Below are 27,162 nucleotides of genomic sequence, written 5' to 3'. Positions count from 1 at the left end.
ATGTCTTGTTAATCCAGGGTTATCTGTTATCTCTGGGTGGCTACTATTCACCCAAGAAAAGACAATATGACGAGAAGGACATGAAAATTAAAGGTATGTTTAATAGAGTATTCGATTGATTACATAATGTAAGCTAGGTAAGGAGGGAAATGAAAGAGGTAAGGAGCCAATCAAAAAGAATTGGAGGTCCACGGTGATCAAAGATTTATCACAGTTGAATTACTAGAGGGAGTTAAATAGAAAGAAGTGACAACTGAAGAGAGTGATAACCGAAATGAAAGTTATAGAGGAGTGATAGTTATTAGTAATGAAAGCAGCTAGGGTGTGACCATTGGAGCCAGTGGCTTAGGAAGGATGAAGGACATCATTGGGTGAAAGATGGTGAAAGAACTGAGAGGCCTGAGAATCCTTTTATTCATCCCATTTGAATCTTTCCAGCAGTCCTTTCTTATCTATACGGGATATGTTCCAAGATCTATACTGGATGCCTGAAACTGAAAATAGTACTAAACTCTCTACATACTGTTTTTTCCTACACACACACACCTATGATAAAGTTTAATTTTTAAATTATTAACAGTAATAGATTAAGAACAATAATAAAATAAAACAATGATAACAATATGCTATAAGTTATTATTTTTATTCTCTCAATATTAATATTTTTGGATGGCACTTGACTGCACGTAACTGAAACTACAGAAAGTGAAACTGTGGATGGGGGGGACTACTACGGTATTAATATTTTTGGAATATCAGTGTTTCATGGAACATAGTGTGGCAAATGCAGAATCAATAAACATGCACGTTTTAGTTACTACTAAAGGTAAAAAGCTGTGATATGTGTATATAACATATTGCACAATAGAAGGGTTGAAATAGATTCTTGTTACAATTTTCTACAGTAACTTTCATGGTTTATAGGTTTCATTAATATTAAAGGTACCATTATAGTAAAATCCAAAACTATAGAAACTCTGGTCCAGACAACCTAGGCAATACCATTCTGGATGCAGGAATGAGCAGAGTTTGTGACAAAGATGCCAAAAGGAATTGCAACAAAAGCAAAAATTGGCAAATGGGATCTAATTAAACTAAAAAACTTCTGCAGAGCAAAATAAACTATCAACAGATTAAACAGGCAACCTACAGAATAGGAGAAAATTTTTGCAAGCTATGGATCTGACAAAGGTCTAATAGCCAGTATCTATAAGGAACTTCAACAAATGTACAAGAAGAAAATGAACAACTCTATTAAAAAGTGGGCAAAGGATATAAATAGATGCTTTTCAAAAGAAGACATACATACAGCCAACAATCATGAGAAAAAGCTCAACATCACTGATCATTAGAGAGATGCAAATCAAAACCACAATGAGATACCATCTCACACCAATTAGAATGGCTATTATTAAAAAGTCAAAAAATAACAGATGCTGGTGAGGTTGCAGAGAAAAAGGAACATGTATACACTGTTGGTGGGAGTATAAATTAATTCAAGCATTGCGGAAAGCACCGTGGCAATTCCTCAAAGAGCTGAAACAGAACTCTCATTTGATCCAGCAATCCCACTACTGGGTATATACCCAAAGAAATATAAATCGTTATATCATAAAGACACATGCAACGTATATGTTCATCACAGCACTATCCACAATAGCAAAGACACAGAATCAACCTAAATGCCCATCAATGGTAGACTGAATAAAGAAAATGTACATATACATATACACCATGAAATACTATGCAGCCACAAAAAAGAACAAGATAATGTCCTTTGCAGGGACTTGGATGGAGCTGGAGGCCATTATCTTAAGTGAACTAATGCAAGAACAGAAAACCAAATACCACATGTTCTAATTTATAAGCAGGAGCTAAATGATGAGAACACATGAACACATAGAAGGGAACAACACACACCGGGGTCTATTGGAGGGTGGAAGACGGGAGGAGGGAGAGGATCAAGAAAAATAACTAATGGGTACTAGGCTTAATACCTGGGTGACAAAATAATCTGTGCAACAAACCCCTATGACATGAGTTTACCTATATAACAAACCTGAACATGTACCCTTGAACATAAAATAAAAGTTAAAAAAGGTAACATAATTTTTAAAAACTCTACATAGGATCAAATATTTAAAAATACTTTTTAAAACTATATCAGATAAGATCCTGACTAACATACACTTTAAGAAGTGAAAGATTAGAATTAAAATTTGGTATATTTCATAGATGATTGGTAATTATTGTAAGTACTCTAGCATTATCTATATGCTTCACTGTCTTGAGACAGAATCATACCTCTTCAGCCTCATGTCCCAGTATTACAATCGTCCCTTATTCCACTTCAGTATACTTATTAAAGTTTCAACAATTCAAAGTCACAAATAGCTGCCCAAAGATACAAATTTTTACACATATCCACATTTTTCTACACACTGTCTAAAATGCTCTTCTCTAATGATCCTAGCAGACAAGTATATATGTATATTATATATATAGTATACGTATCTTTTAAAATCTAGATGACTAGTCAATTATCTTGAGGAGTTGTTTCAAACATTCATCTTCTATTCCCTTAATGCATCCTTCACCCCATGAATGCTTAGAAATAAACTCCTATATTCTACCTTTACTGAGTACCTATTTCTATGGTTTTACTGTATAACTCTGGACTATAATGTCTTGTTCTTCTGAAAAGTTTTTCTATCCATTATTGAAAGTGGGGTACTAAAGCCCCCAACTATTATTGTTTAATTGTCTGTCTGTCCCTTTAATTCTGCCAGTTTTTGCTTAATGTATTTTGAAACTCTGTTTTTGGGTACATGTATGTTTATAATTGTCATGTATGCCTAATGGATTGATCCTTTTATCATCATAAAAAGTCCTGCTTTCAAAGTCACTGCTCATATAGCTCTTTTCCTACAGAATATTGAAAAGTCATGAATAGTGTCAGCTATTCATTTCTGTGTTCCAAAACTTGGCCTAGTGTTTAGAATAAAGCAGGTATGAAATAGAATTTTTAAAAATCAATTTGTTTTCAATAACTTAAAAGAGAGATTATCTTCTCTATAATCATCTGGTAATCTATTCTAATTTCTCATGCCATATACTTTTTTTCCATTAGGATAATTTTAAAAATCCCTCATTTTGCAATTTATATTGATGTTATTTTGCTCTGTCTTGCATGTATATACCAAACAGATGGCCATACTCCTTTCCATATATACCAACTCTGTATACTAGTTGGTTAGATCATTACTCAGTTTTATCTTTAGTAACTTAAAAATTCCCAGTTAACTTTAATCTTCCTCATAAATTTGGTTTTCTAAATCTTTGTATATTTTAGAGGTTTTCCTCTGAGTTATCTCCAAATTCTTCAAATAGATCCATATATTTATGAATAAAAATTTTCATTTGTGTACTATTTATATTGTTTTGAACTTTTGTTGGCAATTCGTAAAACACTATTCATTATGACTATTAGATCTTTTCCTGATATGTGCAAGTATTCTCTTCTTTAGTCTGCTTAGTCATCTCAGATACACTATTGATAACTGCAATTATTTAATAATCCTTTGAGCACTTACTACATACAAACATTGTTGTATGTTGCTGGGAATCAGTGATATAATTTATTATAAATGTATGCTATTTAACTGTGGCTTGGACATGATTGATACTTGACAACTCTTCTGATTATCTTTGTAGCTGGCTCACACATCTACTGGCATGAGTAGCAACTATTCCGTTTATTCTGAAAGCAATTACTCTATGTATTCTGATAGCAATTCCAAATTTCCATTTTCCCCCTAAGCTTATAACACATACCTATATCAGATAAATTTGCCCTCTGTCTTACTAAGAAGACAGAAGTTACTGATAAAACACTTTCTACTTCTCTAGGCTCAATCCCAGAATTTTTCACTGTTTTCACTCTTCATTTTCCCTCTTTTCCTTTTTTTTTTTTTTCTGTTCAAAAAGTGAGTCTGCAATAGAACAAATAGAAAGGATGATAATCTCTCTAGTACTCCTTGGCAGCCTGGATTAGAAATTGAAAAAGTACCAGGGAAAAATATACAGGGCTAGTGACTAGCAATTTAAAAATTAAAGAAATTCAGGGGAAGGACAGCCCATTGTCCTTCCTTAGAAGTCCTAGGGAGCCTCTTCCCATTAGAAGTCTGAGGGGACTAACTAAGGGAATTATAGATTCAAGTCTTTAGTCTTATATACTTACTACAGAGAGTGAATATAATGAGTAGAAATGCGTAACAGGCATCTTGAAATATTTTAAATAAATCTTTTCTTTCATATTACTTTTCTTTTTTAACACATAGTTTGAAAAATTAAAAGCTTATATGAAGTAACTCTACTTATAAAGACAAAGGTGGAATTTGAGGAGAGGATTAGGACCAAGAAGTTGACAAGCTAACTATATTGAAAGCCATCAACAGGGACGCTAAGTTTTTTTAAAAATGGGGGGAAATAACGGACTTAGGAAAGAAAACTATAGTTGGTAAAATCACTGTTCTAAAAAGACTGGAAGCAGAGGCAAGATTAATGAAATTTTTTCTTTGTTTTGCAGCAGCTTGACTATAGTATACCTGGCTTTGTGTGTGTTTGCACATATGTATGTATGTGTATATATACATACACAAACACATGTGCATATAAAATTTATCTTGCTTCCTAAATTTTTGCTTTGATGCTTTCAATTTTACAAAATTCTCAATCAGTATTTTTTTCAAATATTGTTTCTATATCATTCTGTCTATCCATCCTTCTTTTGGGAATATTGCACAAATGTCAGTTATTTTTACCATACGTATCTTAGGTTCCTTTGGTTTTACCTTTCATTTTTCTGTATTTCAATGTGGCGTTTTCTAATGAACTGTCTGTTCATTTACTCTGTTTTTGTGAGTCTAGTGTTTCATTCAACATATCTAAATGCAATGAGTAACTAGTAAATATCTAAAACTATAGTTTTTCTCTTTTTTTCAGTATTTTGCCTTCACTCCTAAAGTGTAGTCCTTCTAGGGTTCCAATGAAGTTTACCAAGGCCCTTCTGCCTTGGCAGGGCTTAAAATTCAGCCTTTCTTCTTAGTCCCATGCACCTCCTGAAATCTCTGCTAACTTGTTCAGACACTCAAATTCTGTTTATTGATGAATTTCCTGGAATTTCAACTTGTACATATAGATACGCATCTTAAGAGTTGGCTAAAGTTGGCTAATGACAGAAAGATTGTCATTTTCCACTTGGACTCCAGTCTTCCACACTAGGAATTGAAAAATGCTCTCAGGGAAAAAGTTAGGGTAAATGTGGAGTTCACTTCCAGTTCTTCTATTCTGTTCTCCCAAGAACCATTATCCCTCAAGTCCTGCTTAAACTGGTTGTTCTCCAATTCCTTCAAACAATTGTTTTATGTATTCTAGCTAGTTTTCATAGAAGCTACTCCACCACAGGTGGAACTGGAGTCTCTATTTAATCAATTCCTGAATAAGAAATATTGAAATGAAGAACTAGTACATATCAGCTGAAGTTAATTATCTAGATATATATTTCATTCTAAATAGATGACTATATGTAGATAATAAATTATACAGCTTTTCCATCATAGTGTACATTCATTCTTTTTTTTTTCTGTTTCAGTAGTACATGTGCAGGTTTGTCATATAGGTAAATTGTGCGTCATGGGAGTTTGGTGTACAGATTATTTTGTCACCCAGGTAATACGCAGAGTACCCAATAGGTAGTTTTTCGTTCCACTCCCTCCTCCCACCCTCTACCCTCAAGTAGGCCCCACTGTCTGTTGCTCCTGTCTTTGAATCTATGTGTACTCCATGTTTTCCACTTATAAGTGAGAACATACGGCATTTGGTTTTCTGTTCCTGCATTAGTTCACTTAACATAATAGCCTCTGGCTCCAAAGGCTGCTGCAAAAGACATGCTCTCATTCCTTTATCCAGTCTACCACTGATGGGCATTTAGATGATTCCATGTCTTTGTTATTGTCAATAGTACTGCAATGAACTTACATATACATGTGTGTTTATGGCAGAAGAATTTATATTCCTTTGGTTATGTATCCAATAATGGAATTGCTGGGTCAAATGGTAATTCTGTTTTTTCTTTCAAATATTGCCACACTGCTTTTCACAATGGGCAAATTAATTTACACTCCCATCAGCAGTGAATAAGTGTTCCCTTTTCTGTGCAACCTTGTCAGTACCTGTTCTTTTTTGACTTGAGATACCCTCTCACATCAGAAAGAATGGGAAGTGGTCAATCAAGGTTCACCCTTCTGTTCTTTTTACTCAAAGATAATCAACAGATTTCTAAAAGATTAACAGTGGTTCTGACATCACATGTTATTTTTCATTTTTTAATTATCTGGATATATAGCAGTTCAGGTTGATAGTATTTTTAAATCATTTAAAGCAACTAAGTGCATACATGCTCAACTATTAAACATGATTATCTTCTTTTTTAAAATAATAATGACTGTCCTCACAGGAGGGCAAAAGAAAAAAGTTTTTAAAAAGTCAAGTAATTCTTTAATTTTTATTATATTTTAAACTTAGAATACTAATCATGTACAATAAGTAATTATATTATCTTTATATTTTAAATTTGTGCTATTATTTCTATACAATAGATTTACTGATTTTTCTTGATGATATATAGCTACAGATGTTATTCTCTATATTTTTCCTTCAGCTTTTTAAAGGTCTCAATCCATTCTGTGCTTAACTTTTTAGACCTGTTTCAAGTTTGTACCACTTCTCTGGATTTATCTCAGAATACTGTGTGAAAGTTAAAAGCATAAAATCTAGAGTCAGTTTACCTAGATCAGAATCTCAGCCCTGACCTGGCACGTATTTGTTGTGTAAGTTTAGGCACGTTTTCTTAATTCATCTTGCATCAGTTTCCTGATCCGTAAAATGATTAAAAAAAAAAAACCTACCATATAGGATTAACTATATGAGTTAATCTAGGCCAAGTTTACAGAACAGTGCTTGGTACAGTCCTCCCTCGGTATCCTTGAGGGACTGGTTTCAGAACACCTTCCCTCCCCCTGCAGATAACAACATACACTAATGCTCAAGTCCCTTATATAGAAAGACACAGTATTTGTGTGTGACCCACGAACATCCTCCCATCATATACTTTAAATCAGTGGTTCCCAAACTTTTTGGCACCAGGAACTGGTTTCATGGAAGACAATTTTTCCAAGGATTGGGGGGTTGGGGGCATGGTTTTGTGATGATTCAAATGCATTACATTTATTGTGCACGTTATTTCTATTCTTATTACATTGTAATATATAATGCAATAATTATACATGTCATCACAATGTAAAATCAGTGGGAACCCTGAGCTTGTTTTCCTGCAGCTAGACAGTCCCATCTGGGGGTGATGGGAGACAGTGGCAGATCTTCAGGCATTCGATTCTCATAAGGCGCACACAACGTAGGTCCCTCACATGTGCAGTTCACAATAGGGTTTGTGCTTCTATGAGAATCTAATGCTGCCACTGATCTGACAAAAGGTGGAGCTCAGGCGGTAATGGGAGTGGTTGTAAATACAGATGAAGTTTTGCTCACATGTCTGCCGCTCACGTCCTGCTGTGTGACCTGGTTCCCAACCAGCCATGGACCACTACTGTTCAATGGCCCAGGGTTTGGGGAACCCTGCTTGAAATCATCTCTAGATTACTTATGATACCTAATACAATATGAATATTATATAAATAGTTGTAATATGGTATTTTTTATTACTTTTATTGTCTTTCTCTAAATATTTTTGATCTGCAGTTGGTTGAATTCACAGATGTGGAGCCCACGGATACGGAGGAACCCACAGATGTGGACGGCTGACAGTATATAGTATGCATGTAAATAAGTGTTAGGCATTATTATTTGCCTTTAGCCAAAATTGAAGATAGAAGACATTCTGATTTATATTACCATATAATCTATGACTTAAAGACCAAAATAGTTTTGGAAAATAAATGTAGCTATTGTTTTAAAATATGGTCAAAATTGATTCCTAAAAGCCTTTGATTAGAAACTCCCCCGTTTAACACTGGTAAATACAGTCATCCTTAGTGAGGTTAAATGGGTACCTTTTTACCTCACCATTCTTTTTTTCTACTATTTTGGTAAATGTGGCCACCATACTTTTGAGAAGAGTCTTTGCTTTCACTTTACTCGGGAAGAAAAGAGAATTAGAATCTACTGAGCATTTCTAATAGGCATTGTGTTAGGCATTTTTACATATACTGTTTCAGCACTATACCTGAGGTTCAGAAAAGTTAACTTGCTCAAGGTTATGAACAGAAAACAGTCTGCTACTTAGAACAATGTCATCCCAGAGCCCAGACTTTTTTTTTTTTTTACTATGTGACACTTCTCTGCAAATCCATATATTTCTTAGAATTAAATTTTCATATATAAATGCTGTCATAAAGACAAGATTGTTCTTCAGATTTTACACCATGGAAAGGTAATTATCATTAAAGATATCGACCATAATATATTCCTCATTTTAAAGAACTTTCACATAGGTTGGCCACTGGAATATAATCAGTTTGTATTATTATGCCTTACATAATTCTTAAAGAGAAAGTAGTTTACAAAGAAGCAAATTAGGAAATCTTTCAAGAGCTTTAACATTCTGACATGAACCATTGGTAATTAGTATATTAATTAGAAGCCTTTATTTAGAAATATGCCATTTCTCTTATTTGCAGTTTTATTTAGTGGTCATATTTTTAATGAACACTAGTAAAATTCCATTGTAATTCTTTTTTTTCTTTTTACCTTTCAAAAGGTTTTATTTTATGTGCAAATAATGAACAGATGGTGTACCCATAAATTCTACTTTCCAAAAACAGGAGCTTTTTAAAAGAAAACCACATAATAACTTTTAAAAGGCACTGGGATTCCTCTGCTTCTACATCATTGCTAGGCTAGAAAAATAAAGTATGCTCTACCAGGAATCACAAGTTAAAACTGAGTATTCTCCCCAGTACTCTGGAAGGCCGAGACGGGTGGATCACGAGGTCAGGAGATCAAGACCATCCTGGCTAACACGGTGAAACCCAGTCTCTACTAAAAATACAAAGAAATTAGCTGGGAGTGGTGGCGGGTGCCTGTAGTCCCAGCTACTCGGGAGGCTAAGGCAGGAGAATGGCGTGAACCCAGGAGGCGGAGCTTGCAGTGAGCCGAGATCATGCCACTACACTCCAGCCTGGGCCACAGAAAGAGACTCCGTCTCAAAAAAAAAAAAAAGAACTGAGTATTTCTCCAAAGTGGAAATTCTAGAGTGTAGTGTCACTCCAGGCAAAGATTATTCAGTTCTCATCCCCAACATCCACAACTACCTATCAGAAGGGTTAAACCAGGTCAAAGCAGTGCAGCATAATTAAGCTTCATCAAACAATGTCATTATGCTCTTCTAAGATGCAAATAAACGAAAACAGGAAATACTAAAATCAAAATAATATTTGACACTGTCATACAAATTGTTAGTTTCTTGTTGTATCCCCCCTTCTATAATATTAATAAAGGGAATATTTTACTGTAAATAATATTTTATCACTAGCCATGAATTTTTGTCACTAGTTATTATACAAATGCTGCCTAGTGCCATTATACAAATGGCATAACCATTTTACATCCACAATTCACTTCTATAGTTATAAGTAGAGTTTTCATGATTTACATTAAGTATATCTATCAGTGAAAATTTAGCACTGAGATGCAATCTAATATCCGTAATATCTGATGTTTTGTAGATGGAAATGTAGGAAAGATATATTAATCACTTTTCATTTAAGTGACCTATGTAAAAAATAAACTAATAATTTAGCAGTTCCAAGTCTCCAAAGGGCATCTTCAAATATACATAAAAGAAATGGTTACAGAGATTTTTAAGAAGCATCTTCCATATCCACATCCTCTGGTAACTGCTATACCATTTTCTCTTCCAACTGCTTCCCTTTGCCTGCAAAAGGGGCTCGGATAAGATGGATGTTTTGCTTGACTTCTTTGATATCCTGAACTTTCTGTCGCTCTTTTTCTTCAATCTGTTCATTATAAATTTCGCTTGGCATTTCTGCTTGATCTCTTCAACTCTCTTCATTGCATCAATACTTTTATTCCATAGCTCTCTCTGTATTTGATAGGTTCATTTCTATGTTTTTCAAATTCAAATGAATTATCCACTATAAGCGCTTTGCCAGCTGCTTTATGGAATGCTTTGGTTCACCTAACTTTGCGAGGATTATCCTTCTTTTTAAAGTTTTTATAACATTTAGATTTACAAAATCTGAACATCTTGCAATCATTGTGGATGAACATCATGCTGTGGCCAGGGTAGATGGGCCCCGAACAGAAATAACACTTCTCGATATGCCTGTTGAACAAGTGTGGGCCTCCACCAACCCATTTTAATTATTTCATATAATATGGATACAATAAACATTCATTAAAAACTTATAGATTATATGACAATTTGACAGACCTCATATAAATTAACCTCTTACGATATACAAAGAGTGCAAAACATAATTAAACAAGATTACAGAGTAATTTTTAAACTACACAGGAAACACTGTGGCTCTCTAAAGATTATAAAGACTCTTGAAACACTACTAAAATTTAATCTATTTATTAAAATAATACTTCTAAACACTTTTGTTCTTTCACTGAATATTCACTGAGAACTTATTATGTGCTAGGCATTATTTCATGTGCTAGATAGAAAGTTAACAAAACACATATAGTAATTGTATTCATGGATCTTATATTCAACCGGGGGAAATGGGTAGTAAATGAATAAGTAGAAAATTTCAAATATTGTAAGTGCTGTAAAGAAAACATTATAAAGAGGATGATGTGACATAATGCATGAAAACAACTTTAGATTTGGTGGTGCTATTTAACCTCTGAGAAAGCAATAATTTAAACAGAGGCCTGTGATTATCTTAGCAATTGTATACATGTAAAATAATAAATCTATTCTAAAAATATGCAAAAACTATAATTCAGAAGTTTCTCTAATTTAAATTTTCAACATTTGATTTTAATTAGTTATATTACATATTTCACTTATGTATACAGTGCACAGACCCTATAAAGCAGTCACACAATGGAAACTACAAAACAACCAGCTAACAACTTCACCATATGATCAAAGCAGCCTCATATATCAATATTAACCTTGAATGTAAACAGTCTAAATGCTGCACTTAAAAGTAACAGAGTTGCAAGTTGGATAATAAAACCAGATTCATCCCTCTGCTATCTTCAACAGACCCATTTCACGTTACACCAACAGGCTTAAAGTAAAGAGCTGGAGAAATACTATGCAAATGGAAAACAAAAAAGAGCAGGGGTTGCTATTCTTACCTCAGATAAAAAAGACTTTAAACCAACAACAGTAAGTATGTTTAACTTATGGTAATATTGTTATTTGCATCAGTGCAATAAGAATCCATTTTCTTTTGCAACAGGACACAATTAGAGAAACTGGTTGTTTTACCAAGGCTTTGAGTAGAAGGTTATGCCTTCCTTTAAGGAATCAAGCTTGACTTGCAGAGCCCCTTGGGAAAACTGGCCTCATACCTTGTCTACACAGTCCCTGTACAGGGTTCCTAACCTGTGGTGAGTAAAGAATGTCACTTTCTAATAGACCCAGGAACCCCAAGTTATCTTGGGACCTCAAGAGTGGAATTTACCCAACTCACAGGCATTTGAGGGTAGAAACCCACGGCTGGGCTCGGCTTTAAGAAAGTCTTATCTGAGATTCCTTGTGGAACAGAGTTCCATCAAAGCCAATTTTAAAAGCTTATGTGAAAAATAATTATTCTTGCTGCACTTTATGCAAATATTCAAGCCAAGTATAAGATTAAAATTTATTTTGCAAACAACGCAGTCCTATCATGATTTGTTTTTGACAAAAATGAGGACTAGAGAGAGAAAAATTATGTTTCAAAACTTATCATACACACTTGCCATTAAATTCTAATCTCATTATTTGTTTTTAAGTTTTTGCCTACGTTTTAGACTAACCCTGTGAACCAAACAGTGGTCTCTGGCTGCAGCTCACAAGAAACAGAGGGATGGGTAAAGTAAAAATCTGGATCAATATTCTAGTTCTGAGCAATTATCCTGCAAATCCTGCCAGGTGATAGAAATAAATGGGGTGCCCATAACCCGGAGGTTTCTTTGGGAAAATAAGGCCAAGGGAGCTAACCAAAGCCAAGCCCCATGCACCCAAACCTTAGCAGGTACAACTATAGCCATCAGTTATCCTGGCATGGTGGCAGCCTCAGGATTTCTAAGCTGTCCTTACCTCCTTTTTTCATTTTGATACATGTCTTCTAATAACCCAGTTTCTCTCTTCTCACCTTCAGGCCATCAAACTCAAAATGGTCATGCAACTGTAGCTTCAAACGATGGCTCCCTTTTACTGGGGATCCTTAGACAAGCCTCTGAGGGAGATTTGACTGCTATTTTCCCCAAACAGTGCCCTGTATCAGCAGAAAGCAGTTAAGATCGTCTCCATTCCTATTCTAATGGCAGTTAGAGGTACCTTTTCAGAGGGGGAAAATTAAGAGTGATAGGAGGCAGCCAAATGCCTAGGCAGATAGGGGGTGGGTCCCCTGTGAAATCCCACTTTCAAGCCAAAGACAGTTTAAAGCCTGAAAGCCAAGCGACAAGTTTAATTTTTGGACTGGATTGATAACTTGTCTCCCTGTTTGGCAGCCTTTCCTCTGACTGATGCCCACCTTCACCTATTTTATATATACCTACCCTTTCCTAATTGGTTTTCTACACTGTCGTGCCCACCTTTGACTGGTGTCTTCACTTTAACCTTTTTTGCATAATCACAAACCAATCAGCACATACTCCCCATTCTAAGTCCATAAAAGGCCCAGGACCAGCTACATGGGGAATTTTCCCACCTTTGGGTGGGGGAAACACCCCTCCCCACCACATCCCCTCTTGGCTGAGAATTTTTCCTTTCACTTAATAAATTCTATTCCACTCACTGTACAGTGTCCACATGCCTGCCTAATTCTTCCTGGTTGTGAGAAAAGACTTGGACCTAGCTGAATTAAGGAGCAGAAAGACCACAACACATTCACATGGTAAAAATAACTGTAATGTTAGGGAAGTGCATACAGTAAAAAGTTTTCCTCCCTACCCTGCCAACCAGATTTTTATGTGTCCCTCTGTGCATATAAAAGCAATTGCAGCCAGGCGTGGCGGCTCACGCCTGTAATCCCAACACTTTGGGAGGCTGAGGTGGGCAGATTACTTGAGGCCAGGAGTTTGAGACCAGCCTGGCCAACATGGTGAAACCCTGTCTCTACTAAAAATACAAAAGTTAGCTGGACAGGGTGGTACGCGCTTGTTATCCCAGCTACTCAGGAGGCTAAGGCAGGAGAATCGCTTGAACCCAGGAGGTGGAGGCTGCACTGAGCTAAGATCGTGCCACAGCACTCCAGCCTGGGTGACAGAGTGAGAATTGGTCTCAATCAATCAATAAATGCAATTGCACTTATATCTCCCATTTATATTTGTGTGTGTATGTATGTGTGTGTGTGTGTGTATATATATATATCCCTTTTTAATGCAAGTATACACACTATTGTGCATATTTTTCTGACAGCAATTAAGGTTTACATATACTTTTGAAAAAGATGATTTTATGTAATAAATACTTCTAGTTCTTGGAGATTGTATCAACTTTAGTTCAAATAAAATATACCAATGAGTTTTCATTTTTTCATAACTCCATGGTTTTCCTGGATTCCCCACCTCCACCACCTCATACATAACCACTCTCAAATAAAGTATCTTGCTCTACACAATTTCCTTCTCCTTTCACTCCCCTATTACCGGTAACTGCATTGGTTTTAATGAAATAATAGAAAATTTAATGAGCTGAACTCAAGTATCTGTGGGATATGTAAGAAAATAACTAATTTAGGTAATTCAAAGACCACTATGTGCTACTTCATTAATTGTCAGGGATTTCTATTTCTGTCTAACAGAATTAGTTTAGAAGTATGCCTGTTCTGTTTTACATGATTCAGACTTAAATAAACATCATAACCTAGATTTATTATACTTCATTCTCATTATCAAAGGTGACTACTATTCTCAGCACATGTAAAATAACCAAAAGCATTTATTTATTTGAGGATCTTATGACAATTATATGTATCTTAATTTTGTAACCATCTCTTAATTAATGAAGAACTAGGTATACGGTACAAAGTTAATGTTGCCATCCAAAAGACAGTAAAAAAAAATGATTCAAGTCCAGGATTGATCACTTAAAAACTTATGTGTTCTTGGAGCAAATAATTTTTTTTAATCTAAACTCCATATTGCTTGCCTATAAAATGGAAATGCAGTTGACTCTCCATATCCGTGGAGGATTGGTTCCTGGACCACTGTGGATACAAAATGCAGAGGATGCTCGAGTTCTGTTGGCCCTCCACATCTGTGGATGCAAAGCACAGTTGCGCCCCTGCCTACACAACCACAGGTTTAGATAAGAAACCTGTGGATATGGAGGAACGACAGCAATATCATCATATGCCTCACAGGATTACTGTGAGCAACAAACATTTAAAAAAATATGTTAGGGCACTTTGTAAAGCTGAAAAAAAGCATTAAATAAATGATAGCTGTTAAATATTGACATGTACACATGCAATGAATATTCATATTTATTATATGTCTATTAAATCGGCATGTACTCCATAAGTACTTTTAAAGTTAATTTGTAGGGCAAAACATTCAAATTCATGAATATATTCAACAAAAACTTTTTTGAGCAACTTCTACCATGTGCCCCACAATATCCTGGGGTTAGAGGTAAAGGAGAGAATAAGATAGACAATCTTTGTGTTTATACAACTTATAATAAAGAGAGGAAGACATTAAGCAGATAAATGCACAAATATTAATTAATTACAAATGTGGTAAGTTGGCAGGGAGAAAACTCTTGAAAGTCAGGACAAGTGGATTACCCCGTACTTCTCTTGCTCATTCACCAGCCCAAATGTTTATTTGGTACCATGCTAGAAAGCTCTCTTATTAACTATTATTTTCCTTTTGTCCACTTTAGAGAAAGCACAATGCATTTAAATTAGTACCTTTCCAATTCTGACTCACGCTTGAAATATATGAAAGAAAAGCATTCTAATTTGGGGAGGGAAGTATTTTATCTCATAACATTGGTTGATGATGTTCATGGGTCACAGGAATTTTTACGAAATTTTAAAATTATTTAAAAATATGTGACTAAATAATTCTAGCTACACACTGATGTAAGATTTTACAGAACCATAAATCATAAAGAAAGGTACCTGAAAAAAATCACCAGAAAATAATGGTAGTTAAATAGCTCTACAGAGTCTACATCTCAAAGAGCCAAAGAACATATGGAAATTTTGCCAATAAAAGGAGTGCACTTTAAATGACTTCTGAGGAACTGTCTATTATTTATGAGTTACTTGCTCATTTTTATAAGGCTTAAAGCACTGAGACAAACTTGAAAAATTTCCCAGAGCCAGATTTGTGACATAAATTTAGAGTAACAGCAAGCTTCATTTAAAACCCATGTTATGCAGTTATGCTCTAATAGATTAATATTAAGCAAACATGGTCAGTAAAGTCAAGCTAATAAATACATTTAATTCCTACAAGAAAACACCATTGAATACTTAAAAATATTTGGCTTGCATGAACTTTACCTGATACCTCTATATAACCGATACTCTCTATACCTTTATAAATCCATATTCTTAGACAGTGAAGTCACCAGCCAATAGCATTGTTTTGCACAAAATCAGAGACAAAGATTTATTAGAAATTTAATTTCTAAGCAAGTAGGAAGACTACAAAATTAACAGTCATATATTTTTATTTAAGTTCTGCTGATTAATGTTTTATTTGAATGCAGGATTTCATCATACAGCATTGTAAGATAAAATATTGTCTAAATAAGACCAAATAGTTCAATGTTAACATATTTTACAGGTTTCCATAAAAGTGCAGGAAAAACAAATATAAAACACCAACTTAGGCTATATAATTGATTCTTAGTAAAGTTCACATTCCCACAGTTCACATTCATAGCACTTGAGATATAATGACAACTTCTCTGAAGTCTATAAAAGTCAAAAGGCTATTTTAATGTTTTTAATGGAGAAAAAATTAGTGTAATTTCTGTATAGGCACAATAGTACAAAGTGAGCTTGGTGTAACAAGATTACCATAGAAAGAAAATTTAATTATTTAATAATTTTACAGAATAGTAGAAAATAAGTAGATCTTATTTCTATTATTGCATTATTTATATTACTCTAGAAAACCTTAATAAGATTTAAGATTGTGTTTTAAAAGGCCTATCTTACACATTTCTTCACCTGTTGCATAACTTACACATATGACTCACTATAGAGAGAAGTACATTTCACAGTTTTATTATTTTCAGATTATCTGATTATTATCTTTTATATATAGTTATTGTCATTCTGTATTATGATACGAAAGTCACTAGTAGTATAAATTGAATATTCAGTATAATTAAATTACTATCAGTTTTCCCTCATAAATTTCTGGTGGGAGTGTAAAATGGCACAGTCACTTTGGAAAACTTTAAGTTTCTCAGAATGCTGAAGACAGAGTCACCATATGACCCAGAAATTCTACTACAACTAAGTACTTATCTAAGAGAAATAAAAACATAATGTTTGTACAAACACTTGTAAATGAATGTTCATACCATTATTGATAATAGACAAAAAGTGGAGAACTCAAATATCCATTAACTGATGAATAAATAAACAAAATGTGATAAACTCAGATAATGGATTATTATCCAGAAATAAAAAAGAAAGAACTACTAAAACATGCTTCAATATAGAAGCACCTTAAAAAAATGCTCAGTGAAAAAAGCTAAACACAAAAATCCCTATATGTTGTATAATTCTATTGCTATGAAAAGTCTAGAATAGGCAAATCCATAGTGATAGGAAGTAGATTTGTGGTTACACAGTCTTAAGCTGGAGGTGGGAGAGAAAAAAAGTGACTGGTAATGGGCACAGAGATTTCTTTTGGGATGATGGAAATGTTTGAAATTACACTGTGGTGACAGTGGCAAAAATAAGTATCCTAAAAATCACTGAATTGTGCACTTAAAATAAGTAAATTTTATGGTATATAAGGTATATCTCAATAAAGCTATTTTTATAAATATTAGTTTTATTTTTCCCTTTCTAGCTGCGTGATTGCTTCATTAAGGCAGTCTAATAAATAAAACCAATAATGCAAGCAGTTTTCCTGTTGGATCAGTTGATTATATTTTGTTTTCACATCAATTGATGTGTGAAAATATAATAGAATATAACTTTCTTTAAAATGATTTTTTTTTTGGCAGAATAGAAACTTTATATCAGTTAGCTATGACTACCACCCTAAAACTCAGGGGCTTAAAACAATCATAACTTATTATTTATCCTAAATCTGTGCACTGCTTAAAAAATGGCTGCTCCAGGCTGGGCTCAACTGGGTTCATTCATGAGTACATGGCTAACTGAAGAATTATCTGGTCCAGGCCTGGGGGTAGCTCTCCCCCATGTATCTCTCACCCTTCTCCTGACACCAAAATACTGTCACACATATTCTTATTGCATGGTAGATGTACAAGAGAGTAAGTATATACCCAGGGGCTCTATCCATTGGTAACAACAAGTTAAGTGGTCAAATACAAATTCATAAGGCAAGGAAGTCCACTCCACCCCCAACAGTGGGTTCCTAAAAAATTATATGGCAAAGGGCTTTGACGGACATGGTTGAAAATCAGGGCCAATAACAGAATCTACCATAAATTTTCATTATTTAAACACGTTTGTATATATTTTCTGTGGGTGTATCAGGATTCAATGCTACCAATTCTATATTACAATTATTTATTAAATCAATCTCTCTTCTCTCTCTCTTTTTTTTTTTTTAACCACTCCTACTGCTTCACTTTAGGATTCCTGACTTAGATAAACATGTTGGTCTCCTGTCTCTAGTCTCAGCTCTTTCTTGTCCATTATAGTCTTGTTGTTTAAGAAACACATTTTTTTACTGTGCTTCGCTTTATTGGGCTTTTCACAACCTGAAGGTTTCTGGCAACCCATGTCAAGGAAGTCTGCTGGGGCCATTTTTCCAAGTGCATGTGCTCACTTCACGTCTGTGTCACGTTTTAGTAATTCTCGTAGTATTTAAAACTTTTTCATTAATATCATGTCTGCTATTGTAAACTGTAATAATTAATCTTTGATATTACTCTTGTAATTGTTTGGAGTCAACATCAATTGAGCCCATATAAGACAGGGGACTGGCCGGGCGCGGTGGCTCACGCCTGTAATCCCAGCACTTTGGGAGGCCGAGGCGGGCGGATCACGAGGTCAGGAGATCGAGACCATCCTGGCTAACACGGTGAAACCCCGTCTCTACTAAAAATACAAAAAAAATTAGCCGGGCGTGGTAGTGGGCGCCTGTAGTCCCAGCTACTCGGGAGGCTGAGGCAGGAGAATGGTGTGAACCCGGGAGGTGGAGCTTGCAGTGAGCCGAGATCGCGCCACTGCACTCCAGCCTGGGCGACAAAGCAAGACTCCGTCTCAAAAAAAAAAAAAAAAAAGACAGGGGACTTAATCAGTAAATGTGTGTGTTCTGACTGCTCGACCAGCTGGCCATTTTCCTGTCTCTCTCCCTCTTCTTGGGCCTCCTTATTCCTTGAGAAACAACAACATCGTTAGGCTAATTAATAACCCTACAGTGGTTTCTATTCAAGTGAAAGGAAGAGTCACATATCTGTCACTTTAAATCAAAAGCTAGAAATGAATAAGCTAGAGAAGAAAGCATGTCAAAAGCTGAGATAACCTTCTCTTATGGCAAAAAGCCAAGTAGTGCATACAAAGGGAAAGTTTTTGAAAAAAATTAAAAGTGCTACTCCAGTGAATACACAAATGACAAGAGAGAGAAAGCCTTATTGCTAATATGGAGAAAGTCTGAGTGGTCTTGATAGAAGCCACAACATTTCCTTAAGCCAAAGCCTAATCCAGAAAAAGGCCCTAATTCTCTCCGATTCTATGAAGGCTGAGAGAGGTGAGGAAACTGCAGAGGAAAAGTTGGAAGCTAGCAGAAGTTGCTTCATGAGGTTTAAGAAGCTATATCTGTAACAAAAACATACGAGGTAAAGCAGCAAGTGCTAGTGTAGAAGCTGCAGTAAGTTATCCAGAAGATCTAGCTAAGATCATTGATGAAGGTGGCTATTCTATATAACAGAATTTCAATGTAGATAAAACAACCTTAAATACTGGAAGACGATACCATCTAGGACTTTCACATCAAGAGAGGAAAAGTCAATGCCTGGCTTCAAAGCTTCACAGGACAGGTTGACTCTCTTGGTAGGGACTAGTGCAGCTAGTGACTTTAAGTTGAAGCCAATGCTTATTGACCATTCTAAAAATACTAGGGTCTTCAAGAATTATGCTAAATCTATCCTGCAGGGCTCTACAAATGGAGAGTTTCTGCACAGCAAAAGAAACTATCAACAGAATAAACAGACAACCTACAGAACGGGAGAAAATTTTTGCAAACTATGCATCTGACAAAAGTCTAGTATCCAGCACCTATAAGGAACTTAAACAAATTTAAAAGAAAAATCCAAACAACCCCATTAATAAGTGGGCAAACGACATGAACAGACACTTCTCAAAAGAAGACATACATGCGGCCAACAAGCATATAAACAGAAGCTCAACATCACTGATCATTGGAGAAATGCAAATAAAAGCCACAATGAAATATCATCTCACAGCCATCAGAATGGCTATTAAAAAGTCCAAAAATAACAGATGCTGGTGAGGTTGCAGAGAAAACAGAATGCTTATAGACTGTTAGTGGGAATATAATTGGTTCAACCATTGTGAAAGACAGTGTGGTGATTCCACAAAGACGTGGAGACAGAAATACCATTCAACCCAGCAATCCCATTATTGGGTATATATCCAAAGTAATATAAATCATTCTATTATAAAGACACGTGAATGTGTAGGTTCACTGCAGCACTATTCACAAGAGCAATGTTTCTTTTAGGAGGCTTTAGAAGATCATGACGAAAATGTAAGTACTAAAATTTTTTCAATATCATTTATTGTTTTTCTGCTACTTTTAAAAATTCTGTGACTTCTAAAAAAAAAGAATGCTATAAATACAGACTTGACATTGATATGAAAATAACACATAATTAATTCTGATCCAAGCCCAACAAAATTAGAAAACCAGCCAAATGATATCCCAGCAGTACAAAAACTTTATTTTCAGGTCACTTGTGCCAACTTACCTCGTTTGCTGGAATCCAAACCAAAGCAACCTAGTACAATTAGGAGTAATAGTAATATGTGGCAGTAAGTCAGAAGTAGCGAAGTAATGAAGTCTTAGAACCGGTTTAATCAAACCTTGATTTCATTTGTTTTTGGATTCAAGAATCACATTTTCGGCATTGATAAAATACAAGAGGGCCAGTGATACTTAGAATTTTACAAAACATTGGGAAGCTTTAATTTACCTTTTTCCTGCTACCAAAAAATTAAAGAAGTACATGTTGACATTATTATGAATCAACTTTACCTGTGCTTAAAAAGGTGAGGAGGCACCAAGGTCATCCTCCTCCCTCACCTCCACTAAGTTAATGCATTTATGTATTTTCCTCTCTACATCTTTTTGGAGCCTTAAGACCATGGCTACTACTGGTGTCCTGGTCCTTTCCTTATTTCCTGACTTGGAAAACAGAGCACTACAATTATAAGTCTGATTTTAGTATGAGAGTAGTGATACGTCCTTGCAGAGCCAAAATTGGAATCCCAGCCAAGGAATGTCTTCCGAAAGAACTCAGAATCTTAAAAGACATGATGTGCAAAAAAATGAATCTAAACACAGACCTGACAGCCTTCACAAAAATTAATTCAAAATGAATCAGACTTAAATGTAAAACATAAAAATATAAAACTCCTAGAAGATAATAGAAGAATATTTAGATGACCTTGGGTTGGTAATAACTTTTTAGATATGACAGCAAAGGCAACATCCTTGGAAGAAAGAAACAATAGGTTAGATTTCATTAAAATTAACAACTCTGTTGACAGCAAAACTGGGTGACTATAGTCAACAATAATTTATTGTACATATAAAAATAACTAAAAGAGTATAAATGGATTGTTTGTAACACAAAGAAAGGATAAATGCATGAGGTGATGGACACTCCATTTACCCTGATGTGACAATTACGCATTGTATGCCTATATCTAAATATCTCATGAATCCTACAAATACACAGACCTACTATATGCTCACAAAAATTAAAAATTAAAAAAAAAAACCCTGCTTTGTAAAAGGCACTGTGAAGGGAATGAAAAGACAAGCCACAGACTGGAGGAAAATATTTTCAAATGGCAAATCTGATAAAGAATTGTTATACAAAATATACAAAGAAATTTTAAAACTCAACAATAAGAAAATGAACAACTCTATTGAAAAATAAGCCAAGGACCTTAACAAACACATCACCAAAGAAGATACACAGATGACAAATAATAATGTGAAAAGATACTCCACATCATATATCATCAGTAAAATGCAAATTAATAAAACAAGGAGATATGACTATAAGCCTATTAGAATGTTCAATATTCAGAACACTGATAATACCAAAGGCTGGCAAGAATGTGAAACAACAAGAAGTCTCATTTATTGCTGGTGAGAATGCAAAATGGTATAGCTACTTTGGAAGACAGTCTGGTGGTTTCTTACAAAACTAAACATACTGTACCACATGATGCAGCAATCATAATCCATGGTATTTACTCAAAGGAATTGAAAACTATGTCCACACAAAAGCCTGTATGTGGATATTTATACAGACTTTATTCATAATGGCCAAAACTTGTAAACAACGAAGATGTCCTTCAGTAGGTGAGTGGATGATAAACAACTCATTTCTTTTTGCTCAATGGTAAAAAGAAATAAGCTATCAAACCATGAAAAGACATGGAGGAAACTTAAACACATATTACTAAGTAAAAGAAGCCTATCTGAAAAGGACACACACTATAAGAATCCAACTATATGACATTTTGGAAAAGGCAAAACTATAGAGACATTAAAAATATCCGTGGTTGCTGGTGGCTTGTAAGGAGAAAGGGATGAATAGGTAGAATACATAGGATTTTTAGGGCAGTGGAACTACTCTAGATTATACTACAGTTTGAGTATTCTGAAGCTGAAAATCTGAAATCTGAAATGCTCCAAAACCTGAAAAACTTTAAGCACCAACATGACACTACAAGTGGAAAATTCCACACTTGACATCTTTGCTTTCTTATAGTTTGTTTTAGGCAAACTTTGCTTCATGCATAAAATTATTTAAAATATTGGATAAAATTACCTTGAGGCCATGTGTAGATGAAACATAAATAAATTTAATGTTTAGATTTGGGTCCCATCTCTAATATCTCTCACTACATATATACACATATTCCAAAATCCAAAATCAGAAACAATTTGGTCTCAAACATTTTGGATAAGGGATATTCAACCTGTATAATGGTGTCATAATACATTTGTCCATACCCATGGAATATACAACACCAACAGTGAATCCTACTATAAAGTATGGACCAGGTAATAATGATATGTCAATGTAGCTTCAATGGCAACAAATATACCACTCTGGTAAGGAATGTTGATAATGGGGGAGGCTATGCATGTAAGGGTGCAGGGGGTATATGGGAAAATCTCTGAGCTGTCTGCTCAATTTTGCTATGAACCTAAAACTGCCAAAAAATAAAGTCTATTTAAAAAGTCTATAAATGCTGTGAATTCCAACAAACATCAATTAAAAGTATGTTATTATAATTCCATATATCATAGAAAGCCTGTGATAACTTTTGCAATTTAAATTTAAAAATGAGTTTATTAATAAGTACTATAGTAAAAGTATTTTTTTGCATTCTCAAGTAATGGGGTAATTAACCTATGGTTTGCTTGACTTTAAAATTATTTTTTACATATTTAAACTATTGTTAAATCAGTATTTCTCAAAGATGATAGCCTGAACAGTGATATTAAGTAATTAATATTATTGGCTAGATGAATGACAAAATAAGCTTTAGGACGTACCATATTCCATTATTTCAAGTTCTAATGGCACATGATCCTACTTATTGATACATCATCACAGTTTATTAATATAGAAATAGGAGTAGATATGTGGATCTCTTTTTATTTAATGTTAACATTATAGTTCACTACCTAAGTAAATAATTTGGCATTTAAAATCTTAAAGGAAAAAATTTCATGGGTTCATTTACAAAAATATGAAATATCTTCCTTTTAACCTGAACAAATTGCTTATTTAATTTATGTAATCATTTAAAGCACATTTTAACAAAATCCTCAGCTATGTCCATACATAAATGCATTAATGTACATTCAACATTACCAGAGCCCTGACCCGTTAAAAGTTTTATCTTAAAGAAAAAATAATAAAACAATTTTTAACATTAACTCTGGGACAGTTTTTTTTTTTTTTTACAATGTACTACAAATGACTGTCTCAAATCTATTACCCCGTCCTGAGAAGGAGCTCTGCCTATCTTGTTCATTATCATATCTGCAATCCCAGGCCAAGAGTCAGTACTCGTTAAATTTCTGTGGAGTGAATAAGTTAATGAATTAACATCTAATTTATAGTCAACTTCTTATGATGTTCTTGTTAAATCTTCCACAAACTTTATCTCATGTCAAAGATACAAATAAGAACAAAAATACCTGATGTTTATTTTATAATTACTTTTTTCACAGTTTAGAAGTTACTTAGTGAAATACTGAAATAAATGGCCTGACAATTATATCACCAATACCATTTAAAAATCAATTAGGGATCCTGATTCCAGTAAGATGAAATAAGACCAGACTCTCTTTATCTCATGCTAATTCAACTATAAAACCTGGCTAGAGACTTATTTGAAAACTCTGAAAAGTAAACACTAGTAGACAGATGAGGGACGAATACCAATGTTGAGTTTAACATTTATTTTCCTCCACTACCTCTGAAGCCAGAAACCCAGAACTGAGCACTATGTGGTGTGAGTGAGGTCCAGGAGAAATTTTCTGAACACTTAACAGTGCAGACAGAGAAAGAGTAGGAGAAATCTCCAGGTTATTTTGTTTCCCCCTCTCCTCTTCCTCATTTTTCTATGCCCCAAACCCTGAACAGTCCCATGGCAGCTAAAATAAAAGAAGACAGAAATGAGAGACTGCAGGAGTCAAAACTCTGAGGGAGGTCGACCTACCTTTCAGAGAAGCAGCAATGCCAAAAGGGCAGCACCAAACCCTGTAGGATTTTTTCCCTATGTCCCTGTCTTCCCACCATGTAGCCTTGGTGGCATCTTATCACCAGCGCTAAATGGTGTGAGGATGTCGTAAAACTGCAGAAAGAAACAATTTCTTTTTTGAAGAACAACAACAACAAAAAAAACAGCCCCAAGGGAAGTAGAAAGTACTTAGGGAAGGGAGATCAGGAAAGCAACTACATAAAGTTGTTTTGAACTTTTACTCACCCTGGATCTGCCCATTTATGGATTTGATACTAATTAGCATATCAAATATTTAAAGGCCTTAGCTAAGAATAGATCTACAAGCTGGTCCCAGAGTGACCACTAGAGGGTACACATTCATGACAGATCCAAATTGCACACCAAAGTCTTGTAAAATAGAGCCAAGGTTAGAACCACACAATCCACAGAAGGCCAAAACAAAAATATCAATATTTTCCACAGGATCTAAATAAGACTCAGAGTCTTATAAAGTAATACAGGATACAAATTCACATGGGATAAGACAATTGATTGAGCCTAATACTGAAATGATGCAGATGTTGGAAAACAGTTTGGCGGGTTTTTATAATGTTAAGTATACATTTATCATATGAGCCAGCAATTGTACATCTGGGTATTTATAGAGAAATGAAAACTTATGTTCATACCAAAACTTATATACAAATATTAACAGTAGATTTATTTGTGACAGCCAAAAGCTGGAAGCAACCCAAATGTCTTTCAATGGGTTAGTAGATAAACAAACTATGGTATATATGTACAATGGAATACTATCTACCGTAAAAATGAATAAATTATTGACATACACAACTTGGATATATCTCAGAGACTCTACTCTGAGAGAAGCTGGTCATACTTTCTGATTCTATTTATTTGACATTCTTAAAAACACAAACTATAGTGATGTAAAACAGATCTGTGATAGGCAGGGTAGAATGATGATGTGAGGATGTGACTATCAAGAAACATCACAAAGGGTTTTTTTTTACTGTATTATTATTATTATTTTTAAAAATTAAATTTTAAAAAGATAAAAATTCAATTAGGGCATCATGAACACTCATTATACATAAGTAAACTGTCAAGGAATTCAAGTTACTTTAATTAATATAATCAACTATATAATAAAAGTCTTAGTGGACTATTTCTAAATTATCTAAATTTACATTTTTTTCATAATTGGCAACACTTTCCACAGTTGCTAACATATGAATTATTCTATATCAAATTTCTGACAATATATAACAAAATGGTGAAGACATATCACTATCAAATTACCATTTATAATCCCTCACAGAATACTGAATCAAAAAATCTATAAATAATATTTTGAGATAATTGGAGAAATCTAAAAATAGATTTGTATGTTATATTTTATGATATTATTGTCTCAATGTTAACATTTCCAGCATATGACAAGAGTATAGTGAACAATGTCCTTAATTTTAGGGAAACATGCTGAAGTATTCAGGGGTAAAGTGTCATTATGTCTGAAACAGTTTTTAAGTTATATATAGAGAGAAGGCAAGACAGAGATATAAATAGATACAGCATGTATTCTCAATCATGAGAATCTAGGTGTGCAGAGTGCAGCTGTTCATTATACTGTTGTCCCAACATTTCTTTAAAGTTTGAAAGTTTTCAGAATAAAAAGTTGTAAAAATAAGAGAGTTGAAGTATAACAATAGCAGCAAAAGGTGAAAATAATGAATTCATAACCAAATGAACTTAATGTAGTATTCATAACCTATATTGAGATGTAGAATTTTAACACTGAAAAACTTGATCTTTTAAGGCACGTTTGTCTTAATTGGCCTTCTAACTAAAGTGTAAGTAGAATTCATTTGACTTAAGACTTTAGAAACTTCTACCACAGGGACAAATCTTCCTTACCCCTCAGGATTTAATCCAAATGTCAAATACAACTTGGTGTCATAAATCCTTATAAGTAAATTTAAAAAATTTTCATTGCTATATTGAATCTCTAACAAGTAACAGTGACTAAAATATCTACTGTCAAAGATGAGGCACCTTTTATAGATGGAATCAATCTACACAGAGTCCAATCCAGAGAGCCAGAATTTTTTTGTATTTGTCTCTAATAACATCTTAACAAAATGCTCAGTCAACCACAATTCCTAATCTTTCAGTATTCTGAAAATGCGTCAATTAATCAATAAAACTGAGTATTCACTATTTGTCTAACATCAGATCAGACTTCTTGTATAAGGAAATTTATCAACATTCTTTCAAGGTGTAAGAAATGCAAAATCTATTAGATAATTCACTGTTTACTCTAAACATTAGACTTACAAGTAGGTAGCCTTGTGTGACTGAATGGGTGCTATAAAGAACTCATTCTCATATACAAACACACATTGTGCCTCACCAAAGCCAATACAACTTAATTCCTTGTTTAAATTACAGGTAATGCTGAAGAGGAACAGATTTCCAACCACTAGTCACTTAAATCTTGGAGTGAATTGGCTGATCAGATCTTCCTTCCCTGAGAAAAGGCTTAATAAGGGAGATCAAGGAGACAAAGAATTGGAAGAGGCTAGGAGGAAAATAATATGGAAAAGAAAGTAGCGTAATAAAATTAAATTTTGTGTAATAGAGTAACTCAGAATAGGCAGTAACTTACTTTAGTTAAAGCAATTTTATAATCAGGTTACAG

The 27,162-nt window shown here is 34.3% G+C and overlaps 1 protein-coding gene and 1 pseudogene across 15 annotated transcripts in view; both read right to left on the bottom strand.

The window, feature by feature from the left end:
* The window catches only part of GPHN (gephyrin), a 674,811-nt gene that overhangs the window by 414,429 nt on the left and 233,220 nt on the right, over positions 1-27,162 (bottom strand). The window lies entirely within an intron of this gene.
* Positions 8,742-10,458, bottom strand: LOC109029518 (probable ribosome biogenesis protein RLP24; annotated as a pseudogene).

This window comes from Gorilla gorilla, chromosome 15 (assembly GCF_029281585.2).
Source record: "Gorilla gorilla gorilla isolate KB3781 chromosome 15, NHGRI_mGorGor1-v2.1_pri, whole genome shotgun sequence".
Taxonomy (NCBI): Eukaryota; Metazoa; Chordata; class Mammalia; order Primates; family Hominidae; genus Gorilla; species Gorilla gorilla.
The sequence above is the reverse complement of the archived record's forward strand: the minus strand, read 5'-3'. Positions and strand labels throughout refer to the sequence as shown.